The 13,678-nt window shown below is 39.0% G+C and overlaps 1 protein-coding gene and 1 pseudogene across 2 annotated transcripts in view; one reads left to right on the top strand and one right to left on the bottom strand.

The window, feature by feature from the left end:
* Positions 1-13,678, bottom strand: part of BCKDHB (branched chain keto acid dehydrogenase E1 subunit beta) — a 205,007-nt gene that overhangs the window by 69,025 nt on the left and 122,304 nt on the right. The window lies entirely within an intron of this gene.
* On the top strand, positions 6,141-6,513 carry LOC123608654 (annotated as a pseudogene).

Genomic DNA, 13,678 nt, shown 5'->3' with positions numbered 1-13,678 from the left:
AAGTAATAGTAAAATCACACACCTGTGTTTCATTAATCAAGAATGTATTCATCAGTATTTAAATAATCCAGAATCATTAAGAACATGATTTAAATTAGCTTCAAATATCACTGCGAATGAATTTTTTTTTAATGTTTTCTTGTTTAGTAGCCAAATGCATTTGAAATGTTAGCCAGAAAAAAATCACAATTAATCACAGGCTAGCAAATGTGTAATATGCCCAATAACAATTATTAATCTGCATGATCTTCACGCACAGACCATGTACTGATATTCCACTGGAGAAATACCAATGCTGAAAGAGAAAGAACAGTCATGAACTCCAGAGAAAGTCCGGAAAAGTCCATTTTGGCAAGGATATTAGTGGTGGGGTTACAAATATTTTGCTATTGTAGGAAAGTGGAGTAAATGGAGAAAAACCAAATCCTCAGGGCTTTATCACCCATGTGGAAAAAAGTAGGTAAGGGAGCAAGCAGAGCACAGAGAACTGAGTAAAATCAACAGGAAAAGAATGAACAAATACTACTAACAAAGGCATGAAATGTCTGGGAAAATTACAGACATCTTCACTGGTTCATTCTTGTCTGAATTATTTGTACAACCAGAGCTCAAATATTGAAGAGTCAAGGACAAACTACTCTTGCAAAAATTAAAAGTGGACATCTTTCAGGAGTAATTTCAAACCATGTCAGATAAACATGTTTCTACCAATCAACCTTACCTTTCTGGCTTGTTTCCTTAGAGTCCCTCTAGGCCTAGGTCACGTAAGACCATTCACTACTGTGTGAATCTGACCCATACTTTCCCACCTCTGACTTCCTTCCCCATATTGGCAGGCATTCTATCCCTCCCTCAAGACCCATCTCACACAATACCTCCTCGTTGGTCCCCTTTTTCATATTATATACATTCTAGCAACCATTTCCTAACAGAATTTGAAGTAGCCGACAATGCAAGGATATTCTATGAAATATAAAACCGGGGTACAAGGGCAAGGGTCAAGTACTAGGGTCAAGGCAACACTCATTGCTATCTCTCTCTTAGGAATACTAGTAATTTACCCTGCATACATCTGTCATATTAGTCCTTCCAACCACACTCAAAATCACACATTTGAAGGCAGAAACTGCTTATGTCTATTGCAGAACATACCATATGACAAATATGCATTAAATTGAGCAAATTATGTTCATGTTATTATTTGGAGACAAACGTGTATATTATTAAAACAAACAGCTTGAAAACATACTTAAGCATCTTTTTATTTCTTTTTTTTTTTTAAGGGTATTCTTTTTCTTAGAGAGGTAGGTGGGGGTATCTGTACTCTCTCTCCCAGCAGACTCTAACTCATTCAAAAGCACAAAATTCAGAAGGTATCATGTATTATGTACCTAACTACAATACCTAATGTATGGTTGTGGATGAGGACTCAAGAAATGTTTTAAGGTTCACTTAAAAAAAAGGAAGAAGCATACAAACACAGTGATTTAAATGATTCATTAAACATCCAATACTCTGATGCCCTTAAGCTTTTAGGAGAGACTGCACAGAGCTATAAAATACATTAAAAAAGAAGTCCTTTTATTTTTATTTATTTTTTTTTTCAACGTTTATTTATTTTTGGGACAGAGAGAGACAGAGCATGAACGGGGGAGGGGCAGAGAGAGAGGGAGACACAGAATCGGAAACAGGCTCCAGGCTCTGAGCCATCAGCCCAGAGCCGGACGCGGGGCTCGAGCTCCCAGACCGCGAGATCGTGACCTGGCTGAAGTCGGACACTTAACCGACTGCGCCACCCAGGCGCCCCAAAAAGAAGTCCTTTTAAATGCATACTTGTAACAAAAACATGAACAGAACACTTCCTTTCCCTGGTACTGAACATTTCCTTTCCCTGGTACTGAACATAAATTTCGTTTCTCTATTTATAAAAGGTCATGTCACCATGATGATAAAGGCATTATACGGGACTGGTGGACATTTATTAAATATGCAGTTAAGCCATGAGTAAATATATAAATAAATGTGTCTTAAAAGATCTTTTTTCATTTTCTCCGTTAGCTTAAGCATCATGCAAAACACAACCATCCATAAACATCAACATGTTTTTGTGCCTAAACAATTTTTCAATGACTAAAGCAGCCACTTCATAAGCTTTTTTACTGTGTCCATTTTATCATGGCCCTATCGTTTTTCAGCAGGATTTAGAATATTTCCATAAACTCATAACCCATCTCCCCTGCAACTCCTATGCATTTTTTTCATGAAGAAAAGCTATACCATGCCATTTGGATATGAACATTATTGACTTCCATGTTGTACTATTTGAGAAAACTCTTAACAAGAACTAGTGCAAAGCCAAGCTGTACTTTTGGAAACACAGAGAGTTGCATCTTCTGCATCTTCTAGCCTTAGAACCATGTTGAGCTCTAGGAGACTTTTTCTTTGGAGTTTACAGCAACAGAAGCATTCAGAAACACGACAACTAAAATTCTGCTGTCAGTATGATTATACTCTCATAATAAGTGAAGAAGCTGGAGTACAATAGCTCCTATACACTTCTTGGCAAATCTAGAACCTGATCCAACAGTGAAGACCAATGGTGGTACCATTCCACTACATGTATTAACTCAAGTAGTTTACCTTCACTGAAGTAGTATTATTTTGTTACCATGGTAATATAGACATATTGTGTGGGAGAAGGGGTTGATAATTCACAGATGACTCATGTTTAGCATCTAGGTTATGATTATGGGCTGACTGAAATGTCCATACAGATAGTTTTGTTTGTTCCACTATTTTAATCATTCTTTTAAAAAAAAAAAATTTAAGATTTATTTATTTTTGAGAGACAGAGAGAGACAGAGTGTGAGTGCGGGAAGGGCAGAGAGAGAGGGAGACACAGAGTCTGAAGCAGGCTCCAGGCTCTACACCGACAGCACAGAGCCCAACGCAGGACTCGAACCCACCAACCGTGAGATCATGACCTGAGCTGAAGCCAGACGCTTAAACTGTGCCACCCAGGTGCCACCATTTTAACCATTCTGTTTAACTACCCCCAAGTGTTTAACCATTTAACTGAACACTTCTATGGCATTAAGCACATTCATACTGCCGCACAATTATCAGCACCATCCATCTTTAGAACTTTCTCATCTTCCCCAACGGAAACTCTGTGCCCATTAAACAACAACTCCTCATTCGTCCCCTCTTCCAAACCCTGGCAACCAGCATCTACTTTCTGACTCTATAAGTTTGACTGTTGTAGGAGCCTCATATAAGTGGAATCATACAATATTTGTCCTTTTGTGATTGGCTTCTTTCACCTAGCATAATGTCTCCAAGGTTCACCCATGTTGTAGCATGTGTCAGAATTTCCCCCCTTGAAGCTGAATAATATTCCATTGCATGCAGGTACCACATTTTCTATAACCATTCATCTCTCAGACATGTGAGTTACTTCCATACTTTGGCCATTGTAAAAATGCTGCTATGAACATGGGTGTAGAAGTATCTATTCAAGTCACTGCCTTCACTTCTTTTAGGTATATACCCAGAAGTGGAATTGCTGATCACATGGTAATACTATGTTTAACTTTTTGAGGAATAATCATACCAGTTTCCAAGGCATTTGCACTATTTTACATTCCCACCACCAATGCATAGGGGTTCCAATTTATGTATATCCTCAAAACATTTGTCATTTGTGTGTGTGTGTGTGTGTGTGTGTGTGTGTGTGTGTGTGTATAGCAGTCATCCTAATAGGTATATGGTGGCATCTCATAGTGGTTTTCATTTCTATTTCCCTGATGATTAGTGAAGTTTCATAACTAATAATTCTTTAATCTTTTTCTTTTTTTTAAATCAGCCTGTTTGATTTTTGTTGTTGATGCAAATCGGTCCCTTTGGGATCTGGAAATAAAATCTCTTCATAATATAACATCCCAAATATAAAAATATATAATCAAACTTAATTGTTCATCATGCCCTCTTTCTTGGAAAACCATGCATCTGGTTTCCTCACTATCCTCTGTTCTGAAACAGACACAAAGACATTTTTTTCTTAAGATCACTAATGCCACATAGATCCTTTCCCAGCTTGATTGTCTGAAATGGCTTTCCTCTCCCAAAAAAACTTCAAACGTAAATCAGCCAATTAGAATCATGAAGATAACTTACAGGTAGTAACAGCATCTGTAGTCCACTGCCCAAAAAAACAATGGGGTCTAGTTACATAATAGAGAACCTTCTGAGCTTCCTGTCTTTGTTCCCTACTCTGCCAGTAATTAGGAGATAAAACAACGCCAACTAAGAAAGCCTGGAACATTGGTACCAACCAGAAAAATCACCATCATCTTATTATGTTTCCCATTTAATTTCTCAATTAATTTTTAATGTTGTAAAAATTCCAAGGTCACTGGTTCATGTCAAAAACAATTTATTGAACTGTTCGCATGTGCCAATACTAGGGAAACAAAGATGAGTTAACCCAGGTCCCAAAGGACTGTAATATGGGTTGCCACAATGTCCTAGGACAAAACATACTTAGGAAAGAAATTAAAGAATACTGGGATTAAAAATCATGCCCTATTTGTTAAAAACAAAATTTTTTTAGAATTTTAAACTTTAACTCCTAAGATCTTTTCTAAAATAACATTGAAAAACTGCATTTTTCTCTTCTGAAAACAAACCACAATTACTAATATTCTCTCCTTTTCTATTCATAAGTCTCCACTTGGCAAATTTTTCTCAAGTGTTGACAACAGAGGGAAATACTATGTCTGGCCATCATAAGAGTTCTACAGGGTAGAAACTGATATCATCCCCTGTGCTCCCAGCATACCATGAATAATAAGAAAGTGACCCTAACCAAAACCAGCACGGTCAGCCAGTTACGTTTTACACTGCTGTTTTAAGCATGTATCAAGGGTACAATTTTCCCTGAAGCCAGCTGGTTGTCTACCAAGGTAATACTTCTCTAAGGAATGATCAAAAGTATAAACACTGCTACAATTCTGCATCACCATGGATAAATGCTTTTATTTTCTAAAACCTGGTCCAATTCTGTTGAAGTAAATGGGTTTTTAGTCCATTACAAAACAAAAATCATGTGTAGTTCATAATACATGGGCAAGGCTTAAAATCTTTTGGGTCTTTTTTATGACTCAAAAGAGTAGTATAGTAAAACTCAAAAGATATTTCAGCAAAAGTTATACATGTAGTTTTGAGTATATATTACTAAGATGGCATACAGAAAAATAAAAGTATATAGATTTCATACTTTCATTAAAACCAAGATGATGGGGAGAAGCTATTTATATCACAGGTAAAGTCAGGAAAAGAATCCATCTAGCAGGAATAGTAATATTTGTCTGCAAAACACTCATTGATTTGATGGAGAAGGTAAAGGGCTCAGAGGTACACATATCTCAAGGTAAGAATTACAGTATCAAAATCCATTGCTAATGAAATACTAGTGAGAAGTTATATGTGGTATAATAGTTTTCCAGAAATAAAACTCAATATTGAAAAATCAATTATATCTAGATTTAAACTTTTTTTTTCCCCCAGGGAAAACACCCTGAAATTTTCTTTCCTTATAAACCACAAAAATATTAACAGTCCACTCTTGTTTGATGCACAGTTCTCTGTTCTGCAACATTTTTATTGACAAGGACTAATAAAATAGAGTAAGATAACTGTGGCCATTATACCACAAAAAGTAGACATACCTATTGCAGATAAATGATAAAGTCATTTTTTGAGGGGTGATCTAAGAAGATTTTGTGCTTGTTGATTTACTTTATCATAAGTTGCTCATTTTACTATATCTTTTATGAATATTATTATTATAAGAGAAGATATCATTACTAACCAATGAAATGTTCCACTACTCTAATAAATTTTAAAATATAAATTAAAAAAGAATGAAATAATACCTCATCCATTAAAAATCACAAAATAATTTAAATTTGAATTCTGGTTACAGTAAAAAAACATTGCCTAGGCCATGTAAACCAGCATAAATCTTTTGAGAAACATTTTGGGAATCTATTTATCAAAAGCTACTAATGCTTAGTCTCTTTCTGCCATCTTGGAACCCATGGAGGCCTGCTGAGAACAGGACTCCTGAAATGACAAATATGTCTGGAAGGCTGGGGTCCAAAGCCATTTTTGCTGGTGTAAGTGGGGTCTCCGGAACCAGAGGGAGCACACAGCTCTTCTTAAAATTGAAGGTGTTTATGCTCGAGATGAAACTGAATTCTATCTAGGCAAGAGATGTGCTTATGTGTACAAAGCAAAGAATAACACAGTGACTCCTGGTGGCAAACCAAATAAAACCAGAGTAATCTGGGGAAAAGTAACTCATGCTCATGGAAATAGTGGCATGGTTCGTGCCAAATTCCCAAGCCACCTTCCTGCTAAAGCCATTGGCCAGAGAATCTATGTGATGTTGTACCCCTCAAGGATTTAAACTAACTGAAAAGTAAATAAATAAAGGTGTAGATTTAAAAACAAACAAAAAACGCTACTAATTTTTAGACTCCTAGAATAAGCAATTTCAGTTCTGAGATTTACTCTCAGAAAAGAATCCCCAAAATATAAAATATTGGACTTCTGTTTTAAAAATAATCATGTGCAGAGGTACCTGGGTGGCTTAGCCAGTTAAGCATCCAACTCTTGATTTCAGCTCAGGCCATGACCTCGTGGTTCATGAATTCAAGCCCTACATCGGGCTCTGCACTGAGTGTAGGGCTTGCTTGGCAGTCTAACTCTCCCTCCCTGTCTTCCTCGCTCCCACTCATGCTGTCTCTGTCTCTCAAAATAAATAAATAAACTTTAAATAAATAAATAAATTAATTAATTAAAAAAATCATGTGCATATCCTTGGTCAAAAAAAAAAAATCAAAAAAAGTTTAAGAAACACTGTTTTAGAAACACGGTCTCACACAAAAGACTCCAATACCATATTTGGTTCATGGGCAAACTGTTTAAAGGGCAAAGCAGAGGGGCACCTGGGTGGCTCAGTCAGTTAAGTGTCGGACTTCAGCTCAGGTCATGATCTCGTAACACATGGGTTCAGGCCCCACGTCAGACTCTGCTGACAGCTCAGAGCCTGGAGCCTGCTTCAGATCCTGTCTGTATCTCTTTCTGTTTCTCCCTAACTCGCTCTCTCTCTCTCTCTCTCAAAAATGAATAAACATTAAAAAAATTATTTTAATAAAAAAAATTAAAGGGCAAAGCACAGGCTCTGTTGGCTAAGCATCTGACTCTTGATTTTGGCTCAGGTCATGATGTAATGGTTCATGACATCACTGTTCGTGGGATTGAGCCCAGCCCCGCATGGGGCTCTGTGCCGAGCCTGTTTGGGGTTCTGTCTCTGTCTCTCTCTCTCTCTGCCCCTCCCTCTCTCTCTCTCAAAATAAATGGCTTCCACAATAATTTTGTTTCATCTGCCTAACTTCTTCAGGCCCCTGAGTTTACACCCCCTGGTTCAGAGTGGCAGAGAAGCAGGTAGAAAAAGCTGGCAGGGCAGGAGCAGCTCTTACCTGGAAGCAGAGCTCCTATCCTTGCGTTCAGGCTGGGAGCTGCATGGCCTACCCTTTGGCCTGGAAATTCGAGAAAGGGATTCCCCCAACAAACAAACAGGGCAGAATCAAAGTGAACCCCACACTCTGGCTATTGGCAAATGAGTGCGGACAAAATGATATCGCCCTGTTCAAAGATGAGTAAAGGAAGCAAAACAAAGAATAAACCATAGAGCCTACTAAAAAAAAAAAAAAAAAATGCTGGAAAGTACCCTGTCTCTGAAAATGATCTACTCAAGAGCTAGAAGAAAATGTTAAGCAACTATTGTGCACTGTCAAGAGAATACAAGTTCTAGTCTCTAAGAAACAGAAATAAAAATTCTAAGGATATTGTATAGTTGGTGAAGGATATAGTTGACCCTCGAAATTCTCACGTGGGAACTAAAACCATAATAATAGAACTAAAATTCACAGCAGTGACAGATCTGGGTATCTTCCCCTACTGCCCTCCATGACCCCGGCACAGTGACCCACGTTCTGTGGACTTCAAAACTGTATGCTGCATAAATGAGAATAGATTAATTGGACCCCACCCAAGTGTCAAAAAATACAGGGGCAAGAAACAAGCACACAGGAAGACAAGATGAGTAAGGAGAGGGGTGTTTTCTCTTCCTTCCCTGGCTAGAGCATGGCATTGAGCAGCCTTTCCCTGGCTTCCCTCCACCTCCTTGGACATTGGGGGACCAGTGCTGGGGAAGCACAGACAGGACTTCTTCCCTTTCTCCTTCCATTTTCCTTTTCCCAAAGTCCACCAGGGGTCTGCTATTGCCCAACCTGGGCTGAAGCCAAGAGGAGCAAGGAGCAGGAGCAAGAAGGAGGTTCTTCTAACAGTCCAATGGCAACTTCAGGGCATGGCAATCAGACATTGCCTACAAATAGCTTTCTTTTAGGAAGAGACACAAAAGAAACGTCTCAGAACCCTGGGGAGTAATGTGAGCAACCGAGGCAAAAGCAAGTGGTGGGAGTGTGGACAACCAGCAAACAGAGTCTCCAACCTAGGTGGTCAGACTTTTTGTTTTTAATACTGTGAAAGCCAAGCAAAATATGCCTCCAGTCCGGATCTGCCTAAGAGTTGCAACCTATACTTTAAGGAAACATCTTTCTGGCAAAATAACACTTCTTTTTTTTTTTTTTCCAAATGTCAGGATGCACTTTCTGCCATGTTATCTTTACCACAAAATTATACACTGAGTTAGGCAGCCTTCCACCCTGGCCTTACCAAACATTTTGCAGATATTTAGCAGGATAAACATCCATTCTGTTGAACGTTACATTTAGCAGAGCAGACCCAGTGTTTCAGAAGAAAAACATTTGAGCCATTTCTTCACCACGTGTTTCTAAAACCCAGAAAAACAATAAGCTATCCAAGATAACGTGTAAACTAAGTTTTCGGTAGTCCTGCTGTATGCTCCAAAATGACATCATAAGTGGACAATTACAGCACTTGAAATTTTACGTGTGCAGGAAAAAACAAGTAGCCTACAGCTCTGAAATTCTTCCCTGCAATGCACTCAGTAACTGTGTCCTACATGGCCTGACCACGAGAACTCCAGTGTGTTTGTACCCTAGGGAAGGGCTGAAAATCAGTGTGCCAATTATTGTTAGTCCTTCATAGATTACAACTTTTTTCTCCTATCAAAAACATAATTTTCTAGGAAATTTTCTTTATGTAAAAGGGAATCTATAAAACTCTTTATTACTCCCATCCACCACCACCACCAATTTTTGCAAGTGTAAATTGCTAATTTTGGCCATCAATATTGGACCTGGGCCAGGCCAACGGCAGCGAGAGTAATGTCCAAAGTTGGTGTGTCTGCCTTAGCTACAAGGAACAGGTAATAACAAGGAGGCATAGACGCCATGACCAACATTTTCAAGCGGAGGAAGAGAATGAAGGTGGTTCCATGAAAATAATCAGGTTTATTTCAGGACCCACACAGAAAAGGGGCTGGAAAATCCAAAGATCCAAATGATGAGGATAGGACCATAAGGTTCTCCTAACAGTCACGATGTGGCCTCAGGACGATGGGTAATTACCACCTGACCACCACTGCTACCGTCCTCCCAAAGGTTACCAACCCCCCTATCTGGTACATTTTAGGTTCAAAATGCTCAAAAATAAAGGGTTTTGTCCTTCACTAATCATAAATTCATTTCTGTTAGGCATAAAAATGGATGTTATTGAATCTATAATACATTTCCCCTTTAGTTCTAATGGTGATTAATGTTATAATTATTTCCAGTGAATTAAGGAAAACATACTAGGGTTTTGTTATTCTTTTGAGTTCTAAAAAAAACTTATAAGAAATCACTCATAAATCTCTGTCTTAAAGAAAAATAACCATTTTCTCACATCTAGTATTTAAAAAATGCATGACCTGGAAAATACGTGTGCTTGCTTCTATGCACACCTTTTTTTCACACTTTTTTATCGATACTATTAGAAGTTCATATATTTTAAACGACAGCTTCAAATGAAACCAGGAAACCTTCATGAGCATGGAATATTAGCATAACCTTTAATGTTATTGCTCCCCAGTCCCACCCTCCTTCAAAGGAGGGAGTCACTTTACACCAGGACAGCCAACCATAATTCTGAAATCAGAACAGGGCTGGTTCTGCATGACCGACACTGAAACCATAATATTGTAGCTGGCCTGGGCCAGCAAGTTACCCTGCTCACTGAACAAGGCAGTGGGGAGGGAAGGGTGGCTGGGGAACACCATTTGAGACATAAATCTGCAGATTCTCAATAAGCTACAGCCACTTAGAGCCAGTAACCAATCTGACAAATGTCAAGGACCAGTTCTTTGAATAAAATTAAGTGGTGGTATCAGTAATACTAATAAACATATCTGCCTTCAATACTGAACTGTTTGGGTGACTTTTTTAAATCATGAGTTAAGTCTTCAACAAGAAGACAAGGTCATGGAGCTGGCATCTATCTTCAAATAATCATCTTTATGTAAAGAACTCTAAAGAGAAGTCAAATTCGCCAACAGGTGTCCCTAGCATACATTCCCATCTTTTCTAAAACACATATTCAGTTTTGAAATAGAGACAACATAACCGGTGCAATGCACATAGGTGGAGTGAGGGGGGTGTAGAAAGACTCAGATTAAAATGAAACCTAGATTCTCATTACCAGCTATGTGGCTTAAGGTAAGTAAGATAACTTCTCTGAGCCCAGGTTTTCATCCATAAAATGGGGATCGTATTGCCTACTTTCAAGGTTGCTGTGAGAACCACTAATTCCATACATGACATGCCTGGCACTAGAAAGTACTCACTTAAATGAATGATAATAGCTGCTTGCCTTTATCATCATCATCATCATCATCAACACCAAACTATATGAACTTAAAGACTGGGAAACTGGTCCTAAAAGGATGGATGACCCTAGCAAATGTAGCAAATGTGACCCTAGCAAACCCCCCTACCAATTTGGGGGGTTAAGTAGATTGTGGTCCCTAAACAAAATTGAACCTCATCTGAATTATGTGATTCCTAAGGTAGCATCTGGGCTCCAATAGATTGCAAGCCCTTGCTGAGTGGAGAGTTTATAACTACAGGCTCCAAATCACCATCCACTGTCAGCAATGAACAACAGTGGTGGTCCTGAGGGGACACAGGAGGTAGACCTCAGAGAGAGAGAGTGTGTGCTTTCCCAGGACCCACGATCTAAGCCAGTACGCTGCAAACTGCACGCACAGAGGCCCTTGTCCCATGTGTCTCAGCTTGAATAATGTTCAGATAAACACCATTTAAGAGAAAAATTTTGAAAACTAATTTATGAACTTATTCTGATACTTAAATGTGCATAAAATAAAATTCCTTCTGTATATAGCTCTTATACAACCATACACCAAAGAAATTTAGAAGAACATATAAAAAAAAAAGTAATGAAATTTATACCAATAATATTAACTTAATAGCACCTCCTGAATCTCAGTCCCTGAAGAAAAGTCAAAATGAGGAGGTTATGACAGAATTATTGATATTGCTTTACCTACTTTGTTTTCATGTACACAGTGTATTAAGTATAGTCTTTATGTTCAAGAGGTCAAGAGAGAAATGTTCCCAGAACAAGGACAGGATCTGACCTGAGAGAAGTTAAAGAATGATCCATTAACACGGGGTATTCTCCATTCCTAGTGTCCTGACCATAGGATGCCATCCCTTAGGACATCTTATAGCAATAGCCTTATGTTAGGGGGAGGGGGGACATCAAATGAAGCAAACCATAATTAGAAGCACAGTGACATCCACTCTAACTCCAGCCTGGGAGAAAGTTCTAGGGAGGAGTTTGAGAGAGAATTACAATCAAAGAGTTATAACATGAAGTTGAAGAATATGGTTTATACATTCATGTGTTAATTTGAGTTTCAGGGATAGAATATACTAGTGCTGCTCAACTGTTGCCCTGTCGTCATGGAATAAATGTTGATACCACCCCTATAATGCCTGTTCTCACAGATCACTGCATAGGAGTTAACCAGGAATCTTGGACGGAGAAAAGGCAGATCCTCACGCTCCTGGTGCTTGGGTGTGGCTCAGAGCCATCTCTACCCCCAAGGCATCCAACCCACCAGAAGAGCAAAGTAGAACAGTATCAACATGCAAGAAACGTGGGAAAGAGAGGGTCAGTAATCATTGTTTGCTGCTTCACAATTTTTTTATTCCACACAGAACTACAGGCTAGTGATGACAAAATGTTTACAAGTCTTTTCTTAAGTTTATTTTTGAGAGAGAGAGAGAGAGAGAAGGAGGGAGGGAGAGAACATGGGCACAAGTAGGGGAGGGGGAGGGAGAGGGAGGACAGAAGATCTGAAGCGGGCTCTGTGCTGACAGCAGACAGCCTGATATGGGGCTCAAACTCATGAACCCTGAGAGCACAACCTGAGCCAAAGTCAGACACTCAACAGACTGAGCCACCCAGGCACCCCAAGTTTGACTCTTTTTAAGGAAAGAAAGTTTTGTTCAAGATTTTCTCTGATATCCTTCTAAACAAAGAAGGAAGTGTCTTAATCCATTACTATGCCCCTTATTTGTAATCAGTGTTCTACTGGTTTTCTACGAGTTAGATGAACAACTGCCTAAGTCCCTTCAAACTCCAAAAGCCCCTGAAAATATGAATCCTTTGCTCAGTTTGGTGACCTTCTCTCTCAGATACCTCCACTATGAAAAGCTGACCAAGAGCTGGTGAAAACAACCTGTCACTGATCTCTGACTGCTTTTGAACTTTCAGGCAGAAATGGTGCCTCATTCGTCTCTTCATTTAATTTTGTTTCAGTCAAGCAAAGAAAAGGAAAAAGTCTGTGAACAAATTAATGCAGAGGACGTATATAGAGACAGAACAGTAAGTGGAAAATTTAGTACACCTAATAGGGAATATTTAAAGGCAGAATTGAGGGGCACCTGGGTGGCTCAGTCGGTTGGGCGTCCAACTTTGGCCCAGGTCATGATCTCATGGTTCGTGGGTTTGAGCCCTGCGTCGGGCTCTGTGCTGACTGCTCAGAGCCTGGAGCCTGCTTTGAATTCTGTGTCTCCCTCTCTCTCTGCCCCTTCCCTACTCACGCTCTGTCTCTCTCTGTCTCTCAAAAATAAACATTGAAAAAAAATTTAAGACAGATTTGAAATCCTTAGAATGTGCATTACTGTTAAACATAATTCCCTGATTTACAAGTTATATCATAAAAAAGAAAAAAAATGTATGAGTTGCCTGACACAAGGGATTTATATATCTTATATACATACATATATGTAGATAGTATTGTATGTATGTGTGTGCATATGTATATATGTATTTTGGGGGTAAGGTATGTGGAGGTGTGCAGACAGAGATATTAAAGAGGAAGTAGGAATTTTTTTTTTAAGTAGGCAATCAGCCAAATGTAAGAATATAAGCCTCATACAGAAAGGGCTTTTTCTGGTTTTTTTTTTTTATGTTTATTTATTTTTGAGAGAGAGAGAAAGAGCAGAAGTGAGGGAGGGGCACAGAGAGAGGAAGACAGAATCCGAAGCAGGCTTCAGGCTCTGAGCTGTCAGCACAGAGCCCAATGCGGGGCTCAACTCACAAGCCATGAGATCAT

This window comes from Leopardus geoffroyi, chromosome B2, assembly GCF_018350155.1.
Source record: "Leopardus geoffroyi isolate Oge1 chromosome B2, O.geoffroyi_Oge1_pat1.0, whole genome shotgun sequence".
NCBI classification, from domain to species: Eukaryota; Metazoa; Chordata; class Mammalia; order Carnivora; family Felidae; genus Leopardus; species Leopardus geoffroyi.
Note: the sequence above shows the minus strand (reverse complement) of the source record. Positions and strands in the feature narration are given on the sequence as shown.